The sequence below is a fragment of the Vicugna pacos genome, chromosome X (genome assembly GCF_048564905.1).
Source record: "Vicugna pacos chromosome X, VicPac4, whole genome shotgun sequence".
Lineage (NCBI taxonomy): Eukaryota > Metazoa > Chordata > Mammalia > Artiodactyla > Camelidae > Vicugna > Vicugna pacos.
In genome coordinates, this window is record NC_133023.1 from 73103877 (window position 1) to 73122458 (window position 18582).

Genomic DNA, 18582 nt, shown 5'->3' on the forward strand with positions numbered 1-18582 from the left:
ATACTAAAAAAACAGGATTACAAAAAAGAAGAAAACCCAATCTATTAGTAGTGTTCGATTTGTTCAGCTGACGGAGACTTTAAGTTTATAAGAGTACAATTTCAACAATGATTTCCAATTAAAACTATGAATTCCAAACTCCTCATGATCAACTAAGTCCATGAAGCTGATTTATCTAAAACAAATGATTAAAATCCTACATGACTATACTTGGTTGAAATGAATTTGATGACATATACAATTTTTGACATCAGCATGCTTAGTCCCCCAGTGTCTTACTCATTAAAGAACAAGAGAAATATCATTTTGCTGCTGATAAGCACAGAATTATCTTTTCCAGTCAGAGTGATGTCATGGTTATGAGTATACACAGCTAATGTGTTTTGTGTAAGTGCACACTTTGCTGTATTTGCTGTATAGATTTTTGATAGGCTCATATATGCAGATTTTGATTAATCCAGAGAGTTGTGGATACGGGAGCTTACTGTATACCAGCACCACAAATCACAGAAGAGTCACAGGTGAGAAAACACAGTCCAGAAGGCTGAAATTCTGAGGCTAAAGCCCTACTCTCATGCATATAAAACTACATCTTTCTCCTTATTTATTTTTATTTACTGGGGTGTAATGCCCTGGAGAAAAATGCAATAAAATGAAAATCACTTCTGAGCCCAGTGTCGATCATTAAAGCACTCAGCTTAAAAGAAATCTTTACCCACAATAAGATTTGCCATTTGTCCGTTTTACAAAACCAAACACTCCTCTCTTACCAAACACACAAGCACAGGGTGAAACAGCAGGATGAGTAAGTCTGCTATAAGGACTCATTACTGAACTTCGATTTTTACTAAAAGATACACGTAGGTTGGAATGTAACATCCATCATTATCTTCATACCTTTGCACATAGGGCAGGAGGATGTGAAGGGATTGAAAGACCCTTTTAAAATAGCCAGAAAAAAAAAATTACAGTGCAATGCTTTCTTTTCATCAGGATACAACTCATCAAATAGTGTTTCATTTCTTTCCTGAAGGAAAGCTACTGAAGTTCATTCAGGAATTTTGTCTTATTTTTTACTGGTCCTTATACTTGAGAAGTCAAATCCAAGAAGTATGAATAGATTTGAATCAAAACTTATAGCTGTCAAGAAAACAAATGTTTAAAATAATAGCTAGATCTATATGCACGGACAAAAATGGGAAGTAAGTAACGCCCAACTTCAGCAGATAAGGAAAAAACGACATGTGAGTGTCCTCGACCCAATGCTGGGCATACGGTAAACTCTTGCTAAAATTGCTTTATTCCTCTTCTTTCAGCATTTTTTCCTACTTGCAGATACTTTTGCACCTCCAGGTATCCCCACGTATCTTTCTTCTGCATACCGCCACCACGCTCTAATCAAATTCACTCCCACCAGGTAATTTCCAGGATTATTCCTTGGAAAACCTCTTTTCCATAGATTATTTTGTTGGAAAGGATCCGATCAATTAATTCTCACTTAAGGTTTAACAACACTTCATAGTTTAATACATCATCTTTCCCAAAGCTATTAGCAACTTAACGGGAACCATCAAAATTTCAAGTCAAAAGAGTGATTAGTGATTATTGCAGGCACCAGGAGGGAGATATCTGGAGGAGTAATTCTGCTATTGTTAGGAGCACAAGAGCCTTACAATCCCTCTCTATACCCTCGTGGACAGCAGTATATTCCAGAGGGCCTTTTTAAAACACTAAACGCACATCTTAGGATATAAGGAAAATACTGGACTAACACTGCAAAGACTGTATTCAATGTAGTGAAATACCTCCTTCTCTTCTGGGGTTAGCAGTAATAGATTTTTTTTTTTTAATTTGATGGAGGTACTGGGGATTGAACCCAGGGCCTCATGCATGCTAAGCATGTGCTCTACCACTGAGCTATACCCTCCCTGAAGGAGTGGTAGATCTTAAAGTGGTTCTGTTCCTCAGTTCTTCCCCCTACCGTATGAAAGTACTGTTGACCATAATCCTGTTAATAGCTAGTTCTGTAGTTAATAGGTTTCCTTATTTGGGATATGTGAAAAAGTTTGCAAACTTCAGACATGCTCTCATAGTTACAGAGACTAAAATTTCCATTGACCCCACTGATATTTGAAATGTGCTTAATTTCACACCATTCTAATTAACACCAGTACCATTTCCTGAGAAAACTGAATGTACTTCCAACTTAATCAAGCTTCTGGCAGGAGGAATGGTAAACATAAAAAGTAATGTCTGGAGCTGATTTTAAAAGAGGCTCTTTCTTTTTCTTGGGATTTGCCTGCATGAGACAGAGATTGTGCCTCTGTTTTTTTCAGTCGGATCTCCTTTTTATTACACTGTTATTTCCTTGCTTGTGCCATTCCTTCCACCTTCAAGTCCTCCTCTCTCCCAATCACTTAGTTAATTAAGCCTGTCAAGGCTCGCACTGGCATCATTTATAGACTATAGGTACTGTGTTCTAAGATCAGCTAAATACCATTTATTTTAATGCTTATTACAATATGCTATGTATCTCATTTCTTTCTTACAGAAACTTGTGAGTTACATAATAGCATCTTCACCGTACACAGATAAGATTCACAGTGGGTAAGTAATCACCCAAGGTCACTGGGCTAGTAACAAGCAGAGCCTATATTAAAAGCCTGCATCGTTTGATTCAGTCTGACTATCCCATCTACACAAATGGACTTCCTCCCACCACCTGAATCCCTCTGTTGCTGGCCCCATCTGTGCAAATGGATCCATCTTTCTTGAATGTTCTCATTCATTTAAATTAACCAAATTCTGGCCCAGCTGGATTCAGAGATCACATAAGGAGGTAGTTTTCCTTCCTCATTGCCCCAAGTGACTTGTAGAGTCTTAGGAAGATGCACAGACTAAAGAGAAGGACCCCAAATTTTCATATTAATGAATAAACTAAAACAGGAATCCTCTTCATCCCTGACAATAAGTAAAAAGTGTTCTTCTCATCTTTCCCTTTGTTCTTTCTTTTGCCTGGTGCTCCATATCTCATTTCCGAAGATTATGGTGAATTCCGTAATTATCATTCTCAGAATATGCTGCTCCCTATTTTTAGAGCACTTTCCCAGGACACTTGCACAACATTGCTCTGGTGTGTGTGATGGCAAATGCATTCCTTCTGAAGAGGACCACTCAACAGCACTGTCTTTGTGACCATCTGCAAGTAATTTTTCACCAAGGTTGGCATCAGCCATGTCATTACAGAATATCCCATAGCAGACTCTCTGTCCAAATACAGAGAATTTTAACTTTCTCCACCATTGAAAATCTTCTACATTACACACTCTTCCTAGAAAATGGTACACTGAGAAAAGGGAGATAGTAGGAAGCCTAAGAAGTGTGAAGTCAGAATAGATCCTTCTTACAGTCTCTTGGTCTCTGTACTTGCCTCCAGGCCTCTAGGATTGTCATTTGATGCCAGAAACCCAACATCCCCTGGGAGACCCTTATAGGTAGAGCACCATATCTGCTTTCTCCTGGACATCAACTCAGAAGTGGGTGACTGGTCCTCGATGCTCATAAAAGGAGGCAAGAGCCTAAGAGTATGGGGATATGAAGAAAGTGTTCCTTCAACGAAGCATCCCCTCATTCTGACATCCATGGTGAACACTGTTTATTTTGTCCTTGATTTGACTTGTTATCTTTTCCTTTGGATTTGAACTCTACTTCATTCCCTGGTTCTAGGTTTTTGGATCATGTCTCTTCTTGGCAAGCTCTTGATCCTGACCTATTCTTTTCCATTGAAACATCAGGACCTGCCCTACATAGTAGATCTTCTCCTTTGGTGGTAAATCTTAAAAGTAGGTAAGGTACATTATTTTGCATCAAGAATGGAAAAAGAGGAAAATGAGTCAATGGTGGAGGGTATGGGTAGGTGTGTGGGCAGACTGAGGGGAAACAGGGGAAACTGCAGTTGCTTGTGCTCTCAACATGGCAACCATTTCGGAGAGAAGAAAACAAAAAGGAGAATCCTGTTTGTTTTCTTCAATTAATGTCAACGGCTAAAATTTGTAAGAGCCTTAATAACAGGATTTTCCTTCAACTACTTCATCATTGGATTTGCCTGCATGCAGCTGTCTTCACAGACAATCTTTTCAACTCACGGTGGACATATCATAAGATCTTTTCCACCTAGAGGTGTGTTTTCCTCAGTAGATTTATATGAATAATAAACAAAAGATACACACTTTCTTATTGGAGATAATTTTAGCATCAATTTATGCAAATATTCTTGCCAATGCTTATATATGTAACCAAGTATCTGATTGCCTGGTCAGAGAATTCTTTTTATGAAAGTAAGACTTTAATACAACAAACATTTATCGAGGTTTATTTATATGATAGACAATGTTTTACAAGTCAAATTTCACTGCGAACACCAGTCAAATGTAGGTAATTTCGAGAGGTCATTGATATGCATTACACAGAATCAGCTATATTTGTAAGGCTCAGGAGAAAGGAGAATGGCATATTGACTCTATCTTAATATATACTTTTATAATGATTGTACTGTAAATATCCCAGGAGATTCATCATTAAAGCAGGATAGCTACCTCCTTTTACCATGTACAGAGTAAGGTAATTAGTTTGGAAACTAACACCTTTAAAAAGCAGATGCTCAAAGATGTTAAGTGACTTGGACAAGGTCATATGCCTTGTACAAGGTCGTGAGAGAAGCTCAACCGAATGAAAATTAGGGAAGTTACTTACATGCTCCTCACACCTCCTAAAACACAAGACTAGAATGTCCTGAAAGGGCTGTCATCACACTAGTAATATAGTTACCTTCTTCTAACTCCTTTGTTTCTTGGGAAACATATGTTTTTTCAACTTTGGACAAATGATTTAAGAGGTTAGCTTTATTAAATGCAAACATAAATTAATGAGGTTTTCTAAATGAAAACCAATGTAATATATTATTCTTTTATTTAATTTAATCATAATTCAGTTTCAGTATAATATTTAATGGGAATGATTAAACACAATAGCAGAACCATCCATCACAGGCTGCTTCAGAAAGTATTTAGTTGCTGTGGAGATGTGTAGAGGCAATTAAAACACCCCCACAAACAGATGGAAAGAAGGAAAGGTGCAGTTAAAAGATAAAGTACCAGTAATAAGATCCCTAGTGGAATAAATACTAAGGGGAAGATGGTTTCAACAAATCCTGATAGAAATATTAAAAATACATTCCCACTCAAGAAAATTAATCACATTATGTTGTGAGGTATTCACTAGGTCTTGATATTCTGCCCCACCTTTTTTTTAACTCAAGCAGAATCAAAAACTAGACAAAATTGAGTTTCAATTCTTAAGTTCTGTATAATGAATCTACTTTGCTATTATTCCAAAGCATTACATATAAGGTCACTGAAACTCTATGAAAAATCTGCAAACATTCTTACTTATTTGGCTGAATCAGTATTGTCTAACTGCTGTAGACATGTTCGTATAAAGCCAAATATTACTTAGTTTCTTGAAATAAACATAAGGTAATTAAGGGAGATTTCAGAGCAAGTTGGGAGAGTGAGCAAAAGTAAAATTGAAAAACAAAGAGAAATGAAAACTAGTTATGTTGCTCGCATATTATGAATACTATCATAACCTAAGGTAACATATGCCATTTGATATAAATTGTAATAACCATTGCTATGATGGAGAAAAGACTACAGAATAAAATAAAACCCATCTAAATACTGGCTGCATCTATATAGCACCAAACATTCTAAATTTCATTATAGGTAATGAAGTAAATGGTAATGTAGAGATTCACTATGTGCTTTGAGAATTTAATTTGCAGTTATTCAGCTTAATTCAACAATGACTAGGTATTGAGTATCATTATGAGCAAAGAAGCTTTCAGCCAGATATAGTGATGGATACTACTAAAAATGAAAAAAAAAATTAATCTCTGCTTTCTAAGTTCTCTTAGAATTAGACTGGGTCAAGGTGAAATATAAGATATGCACACAGATAATTACATTACTAAGCAAACCAGGATAAACAGCCAAGAATAGCTACAAGCAACTTTTGCAAATTACTAAATAAATAAAATAGGCTGACATCCTACCATATATTAAAGTGTATTGTGGAATGGATCAGTTATTGCTAAGCAACCACGATACTATTACTGGCATTTATTTATTTCACATGGTTGTGAATAAGTCAGGGACCAGCTAATCTACAGTACAAGCTATTCAGCTTTATAGAAATTGGGATTTCTTAAACATCTTTCAATTGACTAAAGGTTAGATACCCTAGGCTAAGCCTAGCTGGGGCGGCTTAGCTGAGGCAGCTCCTCTCTATATGCCTTTCATCCTCCTCCTGGGTCTAGCAGGGTAACCTAGGTATGTTCTTCTCATGGCAGTCCCAGGAGAGGAAAGAGGGCAAGCCTAAATCTGGAAACACTTTTCAAGTCCCGCTCTGTATCATATTTCCTAAAATCACATTGGCCAAAGCAAGTCACATGGCCAAGCCTAGAATCACAGTCAGGGGGCACTGCAAAGTTCATGGCAAAAGAGGTGAATATATAATCTTATCACTGGGAATAGAATAAAGATTTAGAATAGCACAATCTACCACAGGTATAAAGTTTTAAAACCAACGTGTATGTAGGTGAAGGCTATGGCAGGCATATCACTGGAACAGAACTTATAGGCCAGATTAAGATATGGGAATAGCAATTTAATTTACGATAGGGGGCATTATTCAAAATCAATGGGTAAAGATCAGGTTACTAAACAAAACGTGTTGGGAACTTAAGCTCACAACTGATAAAGAAATCAGGTTAGATCCTTACCACATACAATACATCCAACTAAACTCCACATGGTTTAAAAAATAAATCATAGCATCTAGAAGAAAATGTAGGCAAATATGTAATCAATTTTGAAAAAGGGAAGGACTTTCTAATTCTCAAAGGAAAAAATTCATTATGTTTCAAAACATAAATAAAATGAACATCAATAGCAGCAAAATTAAGGGGCAAACAGAAAATAGAAAAATAGTCCAGACAAAAGCTCATAATCTTTATACACTGAGTTTTTTTAAAAAATTCATAGTAAACTTTCTAACACTCAAATTAAAAATGGACAAAATAAACAACAACAAAAAGCAATTCATGAGTGATATGAGAGAAGATAGTGGAGTAGAATATTCGAGGAATCCATCCTTCCACAGTCACTATCTAAAGTGACTATTTTAGAACTCTGAATCGGGTATAACACTTGCAGCATCCAGGAAAGAGCTTGCTCAAAAAGATGGTAAATTTCAGTCAGTTTGGGCCTTTACAGATACCAGCTAACATCCTCCATTCACCAACCCCATGGCAATCAGCCCTTATTCCTGATACAGCTTGCTAGAGTCTGATGGGCAATAAAAACTTGTTCTCCAGGGATACAGATTTTGTAATTTGATTGCTGATTGATGCTTTTTATCACTGAGGGGCTGGCATAGAGATCAGCCACTGTTCAACACCAAAGGGCTAATATGCCTTCCTAGCCACAAGGGGATTTAAAGACATAAGACCATCTATCTCCCCTATTGAGAGCCAAATATTTAAGAAAATCTTGTCATGTCACCACTGTGACTACAAAAAAAAAAAAAAAATGAAAGAGAAACTTCACTGACTACACACAACAAAAATATGCACTTTGCAAAAATGGCTCAGAAAATCATGAAAAGATGGTTCTAGCCCTCAATAAGCAAAAAAAACAAAACAAAACAAAACAAAAAAAAAACGAATCCATGAGGAATGAGAGAATTCGATTTCCAGAGTTACCACAATATAATACTCAGAATGTGCCAGTCTCATCAAAAATTTATAAAATATAAAAAGGAACATGAAAGAATAAGACTATTCACAGGGAAAAACATAATTTAACAGAAACCATCACCCAGAAAGTCTAGACAGTGGAAATATTAGTCAAAGAAGCTAAATCAACTATCTATCTTAAATATATTTTATAAACTAAAGGAAACCATGAAAAAAGAACTAAAAGAAATCAGGAAAATCATGTCTGAACAAAATAAGACGTAGAGGAGCAGAGTATTTTTATATTATTGAAATTAAGTTGGTATTATTTGAACTAGAATGCTCTAAATTTAAGATGTTAATTGGAACCCTCAAAGTAACCAATTAAAAAAAAAGTAAAAAATAAATAAAATAGAAAAAAACTGAAGTAATCAGAATGGTACACTATAAAAAATAAATTTTAAAAAGTCAGTAATGGAAGAAGTGAAGAACAAAAATATACGACATGCAGGAAAAAACAGCTAAATTGCAGAAATAAATCCTTATTTATCATTAATCACATTAAATGTACGTGTATTAAACTCTCCTATTAAAACAGAGATTGGCAGATTGGAATAAAAGAGTAGAAAAAGATATTCCATTCAAATAGTAACCAAAAAGAGAACTGTTCAGACAAAACAGACATTAAGTCAGAAAAGATTACAAAACAAACGAATAGGTCAATACAATAAGATATCTAAAAATTATAAACATGCACAACCTACCTAGCAAAGAAGCTCCAAAATGTATGAAGAAAAATTGACAGAAGTGAAGGGGAAAATAGATAATTTTACAATTATGATTTGAAATTTTAATACTCCACTTTCAATAGTGGATAGAACAACCACATAGAAAATCAATAAGCATATACAAAACTTGAACTACACTATTAGCCAATTTGAACTAACAGACAGAAACCACTCCAGCCAATAACAGCAGATACACATTCTCCTTACATGTATGTGAAAAATTCTCCAGAGTAGACAATATGCTAAGTTACAACATGAATCTTAATACATTTAAAATCTTTGAAATCATATTAAGTATCTTTTCTGATAGCAGTGGAATGAAACTAGAAATCAATAGCAGGAGAGAAACAAAAATATCCAAAAAACTATGTGGAAATTAAACAACACACTCAAACAACCAATGAGTAAAAAAGAAATCATAAAGGAAATTAGGAAATATCTTGAGACAAATGAAGATAAAACCATAACACATCAAAACTTATGAGATGCAATGAAAGCAGTGCAACAAGAGAAAGCTATAGTTTTAAATGCATATATTTAAAAAGAAGAAAGAGTTCAAATCAACAACCTAGCTATATAACTTAAGGAACCAGCAAAAGACCAAACTAAACGCAAAGCTAGAAGGAGGAAAGAAATAATAAAGGTTAAATAGAGATAAATAAAACAGAGAGTAGAAAAACAACAAAATATTCAACAAAACCAAAGGTGGTTCTTTGTAAAGATTGACAAAATTGACAAAACTTTAGCTACCTTTACTAAAAAAAAAGGAAAACTAAAATTACTAAAGTCATACATAAAACTGAGACACTACTAACAATATTACAAAAATAAAAGGATTATAAGAGAATAGTATGAACAATTGTACATCAATAAATTATATAACTTAGATGAAATGGACAAATTCTTAGAAACACGCAAACTACCAAAGCAGACTTAAGAACAAATAGAAACGCTGAATGGATCTATAACAAATAGGAGTCTGAATCCATAATCAAAAACCTCTAACATACAATAGCCTAGGACTAGATGGCTGCACTGGTGGATTCTATAAAAGCTTTAAAAGGTATATAACATCATTTTTTCTCAAACTCTTCCAAAAAATTGAAAAAGAGTGAACACTTTCTAATTCATTCCATAAGGAGAGCATTATCCTGATACCAAAATCAGACACAGATGGTACAAGAAAAGAAAAACAAATATTTCTTATGAGTATGGATATAAAACTTCTCAACTAAATACTAGCAAATGAATTAAGCAGCATAATAAAAGGGTTATACATCATGATCAAGTGAGAATTATTGCTAAAGTACAAGGATAATTCAACATTAAGAGACTTAAAGTAAAGAATCAGATGATTACCTTGATGAAAAAAAGCATTTGACAGAATACAAACCTATTCATGATAAAAAAAAATACTCAATAAACGAGGAATTAATACTTCCTCAATATGTTAAAGCCATATATGAAAAAACCAAAGCTAACATAATACTCAAAGGTGAAAGACAGCAAGCTTTTCCTGTAACATCAGGAGCAGGACAAACATGACCACTTTTGCCACTTCTATTCAACACAGTAATGGAATTTCCAGACTGTAAAGGACATTCAAACTGGAAAGGAAAAAGTAAAGTTTCTGTTTACAGAGGACATGACCGTACATGGAGAAAATCCCTAAAGATTACATACACACACACACACACACACACACACACAGACAGACAGTAGAACTAATAACAAATTCAGCAAAGTTACAAGATAAAAATCAAAACACAAATATCAGTTATATTTCTTATAGTAATAATGAAAAATCTAAAGAGGAAATTTTTTAAAATCATTTACAATAGAATCAATAGTAATAAAATACTTCTGAATACATTTAACAAAGGAGGTGAAAGAGTTGTACATTGAAAATTAGAAAATATTGCCAATAGAAATTAAAAATGACGCAAATAAAAGAAAGACAAACTGGGAGTGGTGGCCGAGAAGGCTGAGTATGAAGGCCGGAGCTCAATTCCGCCCATAGATACACCAAATTTATAAATATCTGCTGAGCAACTATCTAAGAGACTGACTGGCAAAAAGATTTCCCAGAACTAAAGATATAAAGAAGGAATCACAGTGAGACTAGTAAAAGAAGGAGATGCGGTAGAGGCAAGAGCCACACCCTGAGGTAGGCGAGGATAGGAGAGGATGGGGGAGGACAATCACAATTGCAGAGATTCTCCCCCAAAAGAGCCAACTCTCAAAGCATGTATGAAAATCTCACACACTCCGAGTACCAGCACAGAGGCAGAACCGCTTGCTGATCTCGTAGAGCCTCCTGGAGAGGCAGGAGGCAGGGGACTCCCCTGGGGACACAGACACTGGCAGCAGCCATTGTGGGGAGCTTGTTCTACCAGAAGGACACTGGTACCAGCAAGCAGCATACTGGAGTCCTCCCTCTAGCATATAAGCAGCAGGATGCCCTGGGCCGAGCAGGCAGCTGCCTTGGTTCTGCCTACTAGTGAGCCAGCACCAGCCCCAAGTCCCCCACTAGCCCCACAGCCTGCTGGGACCCAGCCCTGCCCAGCAGCACACCAGCATAACCCCCAGCCCCCACCACTCGGGCCCTGCAGCCAGCCACCCTCAGGACCCAGTTGGACAATGAAGAGGGCTGGAACCAGCCCTGAGCCTGAGTCCCTGGGCCACGCAGACAGCCCCATGGGGAACCAGCCCCACCCTCCAGTGGTTGGGCAGCAGCCCTGAGTACCCCCAACCCCGAGCTACATGGACAGCCAGCTGAGCAGCCTACCACGCCCTCAAGCAGGCCCACAGTCATGGCATGAGGCACAGTCTTGCAGCCAGCAGGCCAGGGCCAGTCCTGCCAACCAGCGTGCCACTCTGGCCAGCCTGGTCACAGCAGAAGGACACACACAGCCCACATAGGGGGAAACCCTAGACTATAAAGCTCTGGTGACCAGAGGGGAGCATGCTGCTGGGCCTCACAGGGCGTCTCCTACAGAGGATCAGTTCTCCAAGATCAGGAAATGAATCCTACCTACTTAACTCATAGAAATAAACAGAGAATTGGGCAAAATGAGGAGACAGAAGAAAATGTTCCAAACAAAGGAACAAGATGTAACCTCAGAGAAGGAACTAAAAGTGGAGATAAGAAACCTAAGGTGTTTATGGACCGGAAGAATTCATATTGTTAAAATGACCATACTCTCCAAGGCATTCCACAGATACAATGTAATCCCTATCCAAACACCAAGGACGTTTTTCAGAGAACTAGAACAAATAATTCTAAAATGCATATGGAAACACAAATGACCCTGAACAGCCAAAATCATCTTGAGAAAGAACAAAGGTGAAGGTATCATGATGCCTAATTTCAAACTATACCACAAAGCTACAGTAATCAAAACAGTATGGGACTGGCACAAAAACAGACTCAGAGATTAATGGAACAGAAAAGAGAGCCCAGAAATAAACCCACACTTATATGGTCAATTAATCTACAACAAAGGAGGCAAGAATAAACAATAAGGAAAAGACAGCCTCTTCAGTAAATGGTGTTGGGAAAATTGGACAGCTACATGCAAAAGAATCAAACCAGTCTGCTTGCTTACACCATATACAAAAATAAACTCAAAATGGATTAAAGACCTAAATGTAAGACCTGAAACCATAAAACTGCTAGAAGAAAACATAGGCAGCAAGCTCTTTTGACATCAGTCTTAGCAATGGTTTTTTGGATATGTCTCCCCTGGCAAGGGAAACAAAAGCAAAATAAACAAATAGGACTTCATTAAACTAAAAAGCTCTGTAGAGCAAAGGAAGCCATCCATCAAATGAAAGAGAACCTACAGAATGAGAGAAGACATTTGTAAACATATCTCTATCTTATAAGGGGTTAATATCCAAAATATACAAAGAACTCACACAACTCAATATCAAAAGAACAAACAAGTGGGTTGAAAAATAGGAAGAATATCTGACTAGATATTTTTCCAAAGAACACATGCAGATGGCCAACGGACACATGCAAAAAAATGCTCAACATCACTAATCAGCAGAGAAACGCAAATCAAAACCACGAGATACTATGTCACACCTGTCAGAATGGCTATCGTCAAAAAGACAACAAATGACAAGTGTTGGTGAGGATGCGGAGAAAAGGCAACCTTTGTGCGCTGTTGGTGGGAATGTAAATTGGTAGTCACTGTGGAAAAGAAGAGAAGGTTTCTCAAAAAGTTAAAAATAGAACTATCATACAATCCAGCAATTCCACTTCTGGGTATCTTCCCAAAGAAAACAAAAACACTAATATAGAGAGATACATGCACCCCTATGTTCATTGCAGCATTATTTACAACAGCCAAGATATGGAAGCATCCTAAGTGTTCACTGATAGATGACTGGATAAAGTATATGTGATATACACACACACACACACACACACACACACACACACACAGAGGCAGACAAAATGGAAGCCATAACAAAGAATGAAATCTAGCCATTTCTGACAACATGGATGGACCTAGAGGGTATTATGCTAAGTGAAATAAGTCAGATGGTGAAAGATAAACACTGTGTGATTTCACTTACATATGGCATCTAAAAACAAAACAAACTGACATAATAAAACAAAAACAGACTCATAGATACAGAGAACCAAACTGGTGATTGCCAGAGGGAAGGTGGGTAGGGGGATGAGTGAAATAGGTGAGAGAGGTTAAGAGGCACAAACTTGCAATTACAAAATAAATAATTCATAAGGGAGAAAAAAGCAAGAAAGACAAACCATGTTCCCAAATTGGAAGACTTGGTATTATTAAGATGAAAATCTTTCCCAAAGGGATCTACAGAGCAGGCCATTCTAAAGTGAGTAGCACTCTAAGGTAGACAAATCTCCTACTTTTTCAAAGGAGAAAAAATCTAATCACCAGAAAAAAAAAATGGATGTCTATGTTTCAATCGCATAGCATTATATATTCTTTTGAATTGCAGTTGCATACATGTGTCCCTAACTGCAGATTAGGATGGCCCTTCTACAGGCTACTGCTGTATTCTTTATATCTGGCTAAGGAACTGTTCAGAATCAGCATATGCACACAGATTAGGAGAATTATGACATCAATCTGAATTGACTTTATGTTAACTTCTGTTGGGAAGTAGGGACATGGACCGCCTAACTATACTGACAACACAAATGATCTTTTCTCTTTCATTCCCTACATCCATTCCTATATTTGTCAATGCTTAGACCACTTATCTACATAACTGATTCAGTACCCTCCTTCCTTTTCATCTGCATGCTGTTGAGTCTTGAGTGTAAACACTGACTCCTCCCAGTTTTCTAATTGCTCATCCTAATCAAGTCTCAGATATGAAAGTAATCTGTACAGCTAAAGAGGGCAAAAGGGGCCTCCAGTGAAGAGGGTGGAGTCTATTCATGTAAACAGACCTCTGATAGGAAAATATGGAAAATCAAAAAGATATGGCTAGGATCAAAAAAGAAGATCAATCATGCACCAGAAAGAGAACTGAAATGTAATAAAGTGAGCAAAGCTGAAGTCAGAGCATTTCAAGGCTCAAAGCCTGAAAGCAAGCATTGGTTTCCAGGAGTCAGGCCACTAAAGAAAAGTGAGACTAAAACTGCTCTATTCATTATAAAGGACTGACAATGACAAATACAAAAGCTTTGGAAATGACCAATAGAGAACTAATTGGCAAGCCTTGTGGGATCCAGCTAAAACAGTATTTGGGAGAAATTTATGGGAGTAAATGCATTTATTAAAATCAAGAAAGTTGTAAAAAAAAAAGCAGCTATAAAAATAACAGAAAAAAACGTACAGAAAAATGTAACAGAAAGAAGTAATGGAAAGAAAACAAACAATATAGAGAATTAACAAAACCAAAATCTGGTTCCTTAAATAAATAAATAAATAAATAAATAAATAAATAAATAAATAAAGACTGATAAGAGTTTCACAAAATTAATAAATAAGGATAAAAGTCATACACAAAAAAACTTAGAAACCAAAAAGGGAATATAACTACAGAGAAATCAGAGTTAAACAGTCATAAGAATATATTATAGACAATATTATACCAATACATTTGAACCCTTCAATGAAATAAATAATTGCCTAGGAACTAGAAATTACCAGAACTGACTGATGAAAACAGAAAGACTGAATAAATCAATAAACATTAAATAAATTATATCAGTAATAAAAAGTCTCCAGGCAAAAAAAAAAAAAAAAAAAAAAGACAACTATCCCCTCGTGCTTTGAATAGGTGACTTTTATCAAAAATTCAAAGAAAAGAGAATCTCTATTTTATGTGACACATTCACAGAACAGAGAAGTAAAGAAAACCTTAAGCTACCACTCATTCATAAAGCTGTGCAGCAACGGGAACATTCACACACTACTGATGGGAATGTAAATAATTGCATGTACAACAGTCTCCAACTTAGGATGGTTTGTATTATGATTTGTGACTTTATGATGGTGCAAAACTGATATGCATTCAGTAAAAACTGTACTTTGAATTTTGATCTTTTCCCAGGCTAGCAATATGCAGCACGATACTCTCTTGTGACACTAGGCGGCGGCAGCGAGGAGCAGCTCCCGGCCAGCCCTGTGACACACACACAAGCATTCTGAACCCATACAACCATTCTGTTTTTCACTTTCAGTACATCAGTCAACAAATTATATGAGATATTCAATACTTTATTACAAAATAGGCTTTGTGTTGGATGATTTTGCCAAACTGCAGGTTACTGTAAGTGTTCTGAGCACTTTTAAGGTAGGCGAGGTTAAGCTATGATGTTTGGTAGGTTAGGTGTATTAAGTGCATCGTCAACTTACTATATTTTCAACTTATGATGGGTTTATCAGGACGTAACCCCATCATAATATGAGGAAGATCTGTACATTATTTGGACAGCAATTTGGCAATATCTAGTAAATTTGATGATAGATACACCCTTTGATCCAATAGAACCAGTATTAGGTATAAAATTAGAAAAATACATTTGTACAAGAATTACCCTACAATATTTTTTCTTTTTCTTATAGAGCTGTTAGAAATACCCAAAAATATCAAAGGAATCTAAAAGTTCATCAATAAGAAAACAGACAAACTGTGGAATATTCAAACAATGGAATAGTACATAGTAATTAAAATGCAAGAAGTAAAGCTACTTATATTAATATGGATTTAGGCTCAAAAATGTAAGTTTGAGCAAAAAAATTAGGTTGCGGAAGGATAGTTAGAATGATACCATTTATATGCAATCTATATGCAATTTTAAAACATGCAAATCAATCTTATAAACTGGTATAGATACATGCATATGTATGAAAATGTATCAAATGAAGGCTGTTGGTCACCTCAAGGGAACAAGAGAAAGTAATAGAAACAGGAAAAGCATCTCTAATATTTTATTTCTTCTAAAAACTATCTGGATCAAACACTAGAAAATGGTAAGGCTTAGTGGTAAGCACAAAAATATTTATTTAGTTGTCATCTCTTCCTCTCTAACAGCTTGACACATCTCAGAATTTTTAAAAACAGGGGAAAATGCACTAAGTCATTGATAGGAACTGTATGTAGGTCAAAGCATGGCGCTTGGCACTTAGATATACTGGATGTATTTGATGAATGAGTGAATGGATGAACGAAACTAACCTATAAAACTCAGCCATATACATGGAACGTCTTCCTCTTACCTTTATCATCCAAAGGTCTTAACTTTGTATCTTCCCAATGCCAGCTTGCATAAACAGGACCTTTAGGAGGCACTCTAATTGAAGAAATCTGGAAACAAAAGTAAGAAAGAAAAATGAATCTTTTAACTTTTCGCATTAACTGGTGTCTCCACTGCAGCCCCCTTCCTTTAGAAAAGGGATTTCCTTTTTTTTTTTAATTTCCTTTTGGGTTGTTCTATAGATTCCTCTGATTCTGACTCATTAAATGCAAGCCTTATTGTCTGAAACACATTCTAAAACTTCTCTCCTGAAGTGTGGGAACAAAATTGAATGATCTTTATTTAAAGACATTAATGCATCACAGGAAAGAAGATTAACTCATACAAACAATGAACTATTCCACTTTTGTCAATAAATTCTGTCAGCTTATTTATTACTGCACTGCTGAAGAGTTGCAAGTTAAAAAAAAAGAAATAGATATTATCATACTTCAATGCTGATTTGTTTCTCAGGATGACAAAAAAAGAACAGAGGGCTTCAAAATGGCTGCTATAACTCTGTAAATAAATCGAAAATATTCTTCTAAAGAGGTTGAATAACAGTACCTCATAATAAATGTTACTGTCTGTAAAGGTAGCCTTAAAACAATAGATCACAGACATTCAGAGATAAAAAGGAACATAAAACGAGTCTAAATCTCTTATTTTCCAAAGATAATATGGGGCCCAGTGAAGGAAAGTGACTTGCCTTAAATCATCCATCCAGTTAGTGGCAAAGTCTGGATCAGAATATTAGTCTCCCAACCCCTGGTTTAGTGCACTTTTCATGAATGTCTTATTCATAGTTACAACCATTTATTATTATCTTGGAAATTCAATGAGTGAAGAGGGCAGGCTGCAAGTATGCACTGTTGGAAGTAGGGCAGTGCATCTCAGACATTTAACTTCAAAATGATCCGGGACTCAATTCAATTCACGCAGCACACAGCATCAAGGTTGAGCATCAATTTCAACTAAAGTAACCAGTTAGCTCCCAGAATAGTAGAGACAAACGTGGGCAGTTTTACAGGCCTTTCATCAAAGAGAAAGTTCGTTGAAGCTTTAGGGAAGAATGGAAATTTTGTCTCATTTCATAACTTCAGAAATATAACCCATGGTTCATTTTGTTCAATCTGCTCACTATTTCCTTATTGTATGAAATTTACTTTAAGAGTACAAAGAAACTTTTACTCTTCTCAAGCCTGGAAACACACACACATACACACAAACTCACATACACAGGAAATTTTCATAGCAATTGTCTGACCTTATGCTGGTAAGGATTAAGGAGATATATCTATAAACAGTCAAAGTACCAGAAAGCTGCTTTTTATCGGCCCTTACTTAGTGGGATACATGTATTATCATGCAAAGTGCAATTATTATGCTCCCCAAAAAGGTGATGGGGTGAATGTAAATCTTCATGGCAATAGTATTTGCCCCTGATCAAATCTGGAGAGGAAAAGTCATGGTTATCCCTTAACGTCAGCGCATCTGAGGCTGGGCTGCTTTGTGTGACACTGAGATGAAATGAACCACCTATTCATGCAGTTATATTGTACAGAAGCTTTTGATTAGGGAAAACCAAGTAAGGCTCAGTGATCAAAACAGCAGCCATCCGTAACCTATGGGGTATAGGCCCATGGCTAATGTAGAAATCCAAGAATCTTAAAAAAAAAAAAAAAAAAAAAACTTCCTTAAGAAACTAGGAAGTACTATAAATTCAAAACAAAAACAGAAACAAATTAAAATAAGAATGTGAGAATTTAAGGTTATTTTATAAAGCCCTCCATTTACGTGCTCCTTGATCGTGTGGTTTTGGCTGAAGGAATGCACGACTCAGTCTACCCTCTGAGTGACATCCACCTAGGATGCCTAGAGGCACTTTAATGACTGTAAATAATGACTTATTGGAAAGAGACTGAGTATGAGTTTTTCTACTAAGGTTTCCTCAATATGATGAGTTTTTTTTAATAGGTCTAAAATAAATGTAAAATTAATTGGACATTTCAAAAATTTAGAGAGTGTTTCACCAGTGGAAGTATTATGGGAGCCTAAGTAAAGATAAACTAGAAGCTGTGAAACTGAAATTCTAGCCAACTGAGGTAAATTTTTCAAAACAAAATCCTCCAGTGCACCTAAGTACACAGAAAGAAGGCACTTTAATCTTCAGCTTTTCAACAGATGACCAGGTCACAAGCAGTCCGAGCCAAGACCCAGGCACATCACCCGTAGTACGAAGCCTGGAAGATGCA

General features: G+C 36.1%; 1 non-coding gene across 1 annotated transcript; it reads right to left on the bottom strand.

Annotated features, from left to right (window-relative positions):
* Window positions 1-1855: 1855 nt before the first annotated feature.
* TRNAA-AGC (transfer RNA alanine (anticodon AGC)) lies at window positions 1856-1928 on the bottom strand. The gene has a single exon. It is a non-coding gene; the product is annotated as a tRNA-Ala (tRNA).
* Window positions 1929-18582: the final 16654 nt, after the last annotated feature.